The sequence below is a fragment of the Anomalospiza imberbis genome, chromosome 1 (assembly GCF_031753505.1).
Source record: "Anomalospiza imberbis isolate Cuckoo-Finch-1a 21T00152 chromosome 1, ASM3175350v1, whole genome shotgun sequence".
Taxonomy (NCBI): Eukaryota; Metazoa; Chordata; class Aves; order Passeriformes; family Viduidae; genus Anomalospiza; species Anomalospiza imberbis.
In genome coordinates this window covers 74,090,982-74,097,461 of record NC_089681.1, presented here as the reverse complement: position 1 = coordinate 74,097,461, position 6,480 = coordinate 74,090,982, and positions in this window count along the sequence as shown.

The following is a 6,480-nucleotide window of genomic DNA, read 5'->3' as shown; positions in this document are numbered from 1 at the left end:
TTGCAGTTTAGAATGTGCTTCAACATGAAACTGAATTTTGTAATCTCAAATATCTTGTTGATGGAGAAAATGTTTCCAGAAAATTCTTAATGCAACCAAGACAGAATGTAGTATAGAGATAAAGCAGCTCAGAGGTGAGAGGAGTTGATTTGCACCACCAAGTGCCATTGTGGCTGAATTCTGACCCCAGCATGGGCACAGTTTCAGCCCTATGAAACCTCACGGATGCCAACAATTTCCTGCCAGTATAAAAAATTCACAGTGCCAGCATTCATTTTAATAAAGGCTTCTGGATATACAGATTTGTCTCTGAATTACTAGAGATCTCCATCTCTGAAGAGAAAACATAAAATAAAAATTTAGTACCTCAGTGCAGGAAATACAGCCTTGAAAGCATGTCCAAGAAGAGTGTTTGTAGCCCAGATTGTTTTAGTTATACAGCAGGACCAAAACTCAGCTATTTGCACAAAGCCAAAGTTTTACAATAGAAATGACTGTGCATGATCAACTAGGAATAACAGGGCTGAGGAGTATCAGCAAAGGAGTTGAAACAAGTCTCACTGCCAGCCTTGCTAGTGTGCCATCCTGTGCCAAATGTAGAATGAACTTCTGGCAATAGAGTGGCCACATAGTATCAAGATCATGGGCATCTGAGGTTCCTTATTAAACTGTGAATACTCCATATCCTCTGTTTATTATATGCCATTTGCTTTAGGCTTAGAAACTCATTAAAAAGCTACAATGTGACCTTTAGAATTTGCTACATAGCTTCAATACTTCGATAGTTTTTCTCAAATGAGTTCTATGCTTGGAAGAAACTGTAATATGGACAAGCTTGTTATGATGCATGTTAAAAAATGTGTTGCCAAAAGCAAGTTTAAGAATGTGCTGTAGTCCTACAGATCCAGTTAACACACAGTGTTCCTAGCTCCCATAAACCAAGAGATGGCAGATAATTGTTTAGAAAGTTAGAAAAATCTGTGAAGACAGCTTAACTGAAATTCTTTTTAAAGTGAGTCCCTCACCATATATTAGAACAGTAATAATTGGACACACTGGGAAAAGAAATATATACACTAACCATGAAGGGACTTCAGCATTAATCAGAAAAACTGAAACCACTGTCAAGGCTCAATCATTCTTTGATGAAGTGGGCTTCAGAAAATACTTGAAAAGAATAGAAATGCACAAGCCATGAAAGGAATCTTGAACTGACAATACAAAAGCTACAGTTAGGCCAGCAAAAGCCTCCTACTGTCACCAGTAATGTTACCTTTTGGAAACAGCAGTGTCCTGGTAAGAGTAAAAATGGCAGATTGATGTATCTTTATTAAGAGTGATGGTAATTAAAATGGACACTCAGATGCTGTTCTTGATGACAAAAAGATTATTTGCTTTACACAATGTCTCTCCTCATGGTTAAGATAGCCAGCCTTCATAAGCCTGGTTCACGATACTATCTTTGGTAGAGTTTACTTCAGAAATACATTTTGCTGGCAATATCCCTGTTACTGATTTTGTACTGAGCATGGGGTTTTGGCTCTATTTTCCCCCCAGAATGTCACTAGGCATCATAATGCTTAACTTCACTTGCTACGTATTATTTTATACTTACTGTGTTCCTACCTGCTGATGGGATACTACACCTGCTTCTCCTCTGTGAAGTATGAATAATTTATGTCCACCTAATGCAAACAGATTTCTGAGATCACCTGAGCACTGGTAGAAAGTCTTGTTTTCATTAAAATTTCTCTTTTGAATGGAGAATAGAAAGAGAAACTGGGGAAAGAACCTGGCATGGAGTGATCATTAGAAGCGGCATTGAAGGGAAAGAAAATTAGCACCGAATTTCACTTTCACAGACATTTAGTCTTTTTGGTGATGTATCCTTATATTGTGAATATCATCAAAGACATCACTGATGATATTTCATGGTAAGCTGATGAATGATAAAAAGCTGCTGGACAAAGAAAGATTAAAATTAGGTAATGAGTTGGTTCATTTGGATAAGTGCAATTTTGGCCTTTGAGTAGAGAGACAGAAAAGTAAAGGACCTGCTGTGAGTACAGTCATACCATCAGTTCAAGTCCATCTTTAACCTTAAGAAACACAAAGAACTCCTAATATACTGGCAGGGACAATGTTTGGTAGCAAATGTTTCTCAAAATAAATATCCCTTGAGTCTGCCATATCCCTTGAGTCTGCCATTACCTAGGTTTTTCAGAGCTAAAATTATAGTAGCTGAAGACTAAGCCAGTTCAAATTTAAACATAAAAATACTTAAGTAATCATATAGTTTTCTCTCTGTTCAGGGTCAGAATAAGACAAATAAATTGTCTTGTAATGGAAACAAGTTAAAAGCATATTTTCACAAGAAACCTATGTCAGAAGTAGGGTTATGACTAAGAAATGACAGCAAAGAGGGAAGCTGTGCAATGAATTCAGGTTTTGGGTAGATGAGTGACTAGTACATCCTCTTATCTGAACTAAGATGCATGTATTTCTAATGACTAGAAAAAGACCTGAGTGCCAAGGCTGCAAGCAAATGAAGTTTTAATTTCAACTGATCCTGCATGTTTATGGATGTTCTCTTTTTTAACCTGTCTCACTGAAGTAGAAAGCAAGAAAGACAGGACAAAACGTACATAATGTGAATCTGCTTCTGAAACTACACAGTCTCATGTAACATAAAATTTTCATTTATTTACATTAGGAAGACTTTAACAGACAGAAGCTGTGCCTGAGGAATCAGAAGCACATTGTCTGATGTTCCTGAAAACTTTTTTTTTTATGAGGCCCTTGTGCAATTTGAAGGCAAGAGGTATGCAGTTACTCTCAAAGACAATAAAGACATTGTGAGCACATTATATTCTTTATGCCTTAAAATGTCACATGGAATGAAGTGTGTGGGGAAAGCTAATGTTGTACTGCTGCACCTTAGCATTATATAGGGAAACCATCAGTGTACAACATTCCTCCCTACCTCTCTTCAGTTCTCTTAGGATGTTTGAAAAGTAGAGCTGGTGGATTTTTCCCCATCGACAAGTCTGTTTTTTGGAAATGTAACAGTGTGAAAAAACCATGAATTCTTTCTCAAAGCACACCAGATAATTTTTAGTATATTTTTTTCCCATTCAGAATACTTAAGGAATATTAGCATTTCTTTTCCATTGCAAGCGATGTAGACTGGTTTAGCATGGACTAGGGATAATGTGGCAATTTTTAACTTTCTGAAACTTCAGCAATGAACGTGAAAGAAAATATCTTTTGATTCCTTATCCACTTATCCTAGCTATAATATTACTTTGCAGCTAAGAAATACATCCCTGCCCAGCATTCTTCCCATCACTAGCCATCTGGAAGATGGAAAAAGCGTGACGGTTGCACTGATAGCCAGAGGGGCTATAGGTTTATAGTGCTGATGTTCCACGCAAAGGCTTTCAGCAATCACTGTTCTGTATTTCCTTACAGAGAGGGAGTTGTTGCATCCTGGGTTTGGGTTCAAATTATGGGTTTTTTCTTTGTTAGTTTTCCAGTTCTCTGTACCCTTGTATATCCCCCGAGTATTCCCCTACTCCTGCGATTTCCGTGCCTGTCTCCCCATTCTCGCGGTCCCACTCACCCCAAAGTCCCGTGTCCGCCTCTGTCGTGTTCCCATTGGTCGCTGTAGTACACGTCATCACCGCGATGTCTGTACCCATTGGGCGGGAGGGCTCCCTGTCCGCCCTGTCCCTCCCCTATTTCATCCCGCTCCTTGGCATGCTCGAGGCCATTTGCGTCTGTGCGAAGCTGGGAGTGGCTGCAGCTTTTCCACCGCAGCTCTCACAGCCAATAAAGCATCCAGCCGCCATGTGGATGGATTTGGACGAATTCCCTGCCTCTTTGTTTCTTCCCTCGCGCCGACGGCGAAGCGCGGCCAACAGCCCACCCTGGAGTGTGGCAGCAAAAGCTCCCGGGAACTGTGGCGAGCCCCGGCCCCGACGAAAAGCTGAGACACCCAAGCCGGGCGTTCGAGAGCTGACCGGGGCCTAGAAAAGTAACGCGCAGCCGCAGGAGTAATGTTCTTTTCTGTTTTATCTTGCTAACAATTTGTGGAGTCATTTGAAATCTCTGGAGACAAATATGTTCCTCTCTTAGAAGATGTCCCACTGTCTTGAATATGGTAGCAGGAATTGAAGTGTTAGGAAACTTCCTGCAACATCAACAGAGATCAAGTATGTCTGGATCTATGTTACTTGGAATCTCAGTCAGCTTTTATGACATGAAAATGGAATTGCCTCTGGTTACCCTAATGAGTCACTGGTAGAAACAAATACTAATTACATTAACATAATATATGATAACAGCTTTGGCAGGTAGGACACTACTTTTCCTTATTTTCTGAAGGGGCTGATGAAAGTATTATGGAATTGTCCTGAACTATGTTTACATTCTCTAAAGCTATAACAACCATATTTTTCATCAGTCTGTAGCTTTGTTTTCAACAGTTTAGAAATTCACTCTTTCTTTAGATATTTCTGTATTGGTGGAAAACAATGAAATGAATATTTATAGACAATTTATGCGATGAACAAGGGTGAGGAAGGAAAAACAATAAGGCCAGCTTCTACTTGAATGTGTTTTATCTACCAAATCCAAGATAGGGACAAGTTTTTACTGAGGGTATAGATTAAAAATTTATGTAAATTTATTGGTCAACTAAAAAATAATAGAGACTCTTCTTTTTTTATATTGATAATTAAAAGAATGCTTACCAATAAAGTTTCCATAAGTCTCTTAAAATATGAGTTTTAGGATTGAGATTTCTTTTGTCTTGTTTCTTTTTGGTTTGTTTTGTTCTAAAAGATAATCTGGCCATGGGAAGTCATGCAGAGCAATCAATAAATCTGAGGTAATTTTTTGTTGTTTTTCAGGTAGCCTCTGACTGTATAAAGCAAAATATGGATATGACTGTAAGTTTAAAACCAAGCTTGCTTTGACAAAATCTGTACACAGGGATTTACTCTATGATGAACTGCAATATTTAATCTCTCTGCACACTATAGTCTTTGCTAAAAGATACACTCCTCTATGGTAAGATTTTGATGGTGACTTACTGAGGGAAACATGTCTTAGATTATGACATTTTAATATTAGCTGCTGGGTTGGGTTTTCCAGGATTATGTGGGAAGTGCAGAAGTCTTAGTAATGTGTACATAGCGATGAGCACCTTCACTTTCTAGGTGCGGGGCTGTCAGAAACTTGTATGTGAATATTTTGTGCTCTAGTTTGGCAAAATGCAGTGTCCAAAATGGCAGTGTCTAGTCTGACATGAACAGTGAACAAGCAATGAGCATTGTGGGGTGGAAGGGGGTTGAGAATCACGTCCCAGTGTCTGGTGAAGTTCTCCTTCTGAGTGAGGCCTACAGACAGTGTTATCTTCTAGTATTTGTAAATTTGCACTCTTAAAAAGTCATCTGGCACCTAAATTCACTTTGAATTGGGATATGGTGGTTAGTTATCATACTAAAAGCTTTGCTTATGGCCTGCAGCCAAGTCTAACAGAGGAGTGAAGAAAATTTATTGTGTCACTAGTCATTCAATCTATTTAAATTTCTAGATCTTCTATTCCTCCTTCAGTGGACTGTGTATTTAACAGCTTCAAGAAATTCCTTTGCTGATCACCAGACATTAAACATGTCCTCCATCTTCTGAGGAGCTTTCTGGAAAAAGGGTGTTGTACATCTTTGGTGTTTAACCTACCCAGCAGCAGGGGAATGTAATGCTCTGTCACCCCATTTCCTCAGCCTCAACAGTGTGCTGTTGACTTCCAATCCCTAATCCTCTGCTGAAAGATGCACAGAACCTGTGCCAAAAGAATATAAATTGACATAATCAGGTTGTGGCATAATGTGTGAGGACAAGAGCCTGGAAATAGCACTCTTTCAGCCTTCTTAGCTGTTGCAGTTCCTCTCTCCTGTAAGTTTCTGATAATGTTATGTCACGTGCATGCATAAATAGTTTGGCCACAGGAAAAGAGTCAATATTTTAGGAAGTAGAGGTTACTTCCCTAGGTCTGTGCCAGAATATATAAAAAGCATGTTATATATTAAAAGCTGCTTCTTTCTGCACCGCAAATGTCTTCTTGGTCACTGTCTTTATCCTTCCAAAGCCTATGTGAAGTAATAAGGCATTAATATGAAATACGGGAAGACAAAGGAACACTGAAGATGACACACCTCTGTCTCTGCAGTAAAAGCATGATTAGGATGGTGTATGATCCAAGATCTGAGTCGCCATGCAATATACTTAAGCTACAGAGCAAAGTCATGGTGGCTACAGTTTTACCAGGTAAAGTGGTATACTACTGCTTATATTAAAAAAATATGTTTGTACTTGTCTTCATATATTTATATTACAAATATATAGAGTTTTCTCCATTGTTTGAGCTCCTTCAAACCCAGATGAAAGGTAGAGAAGAGGCACCCTATTAATATGCAT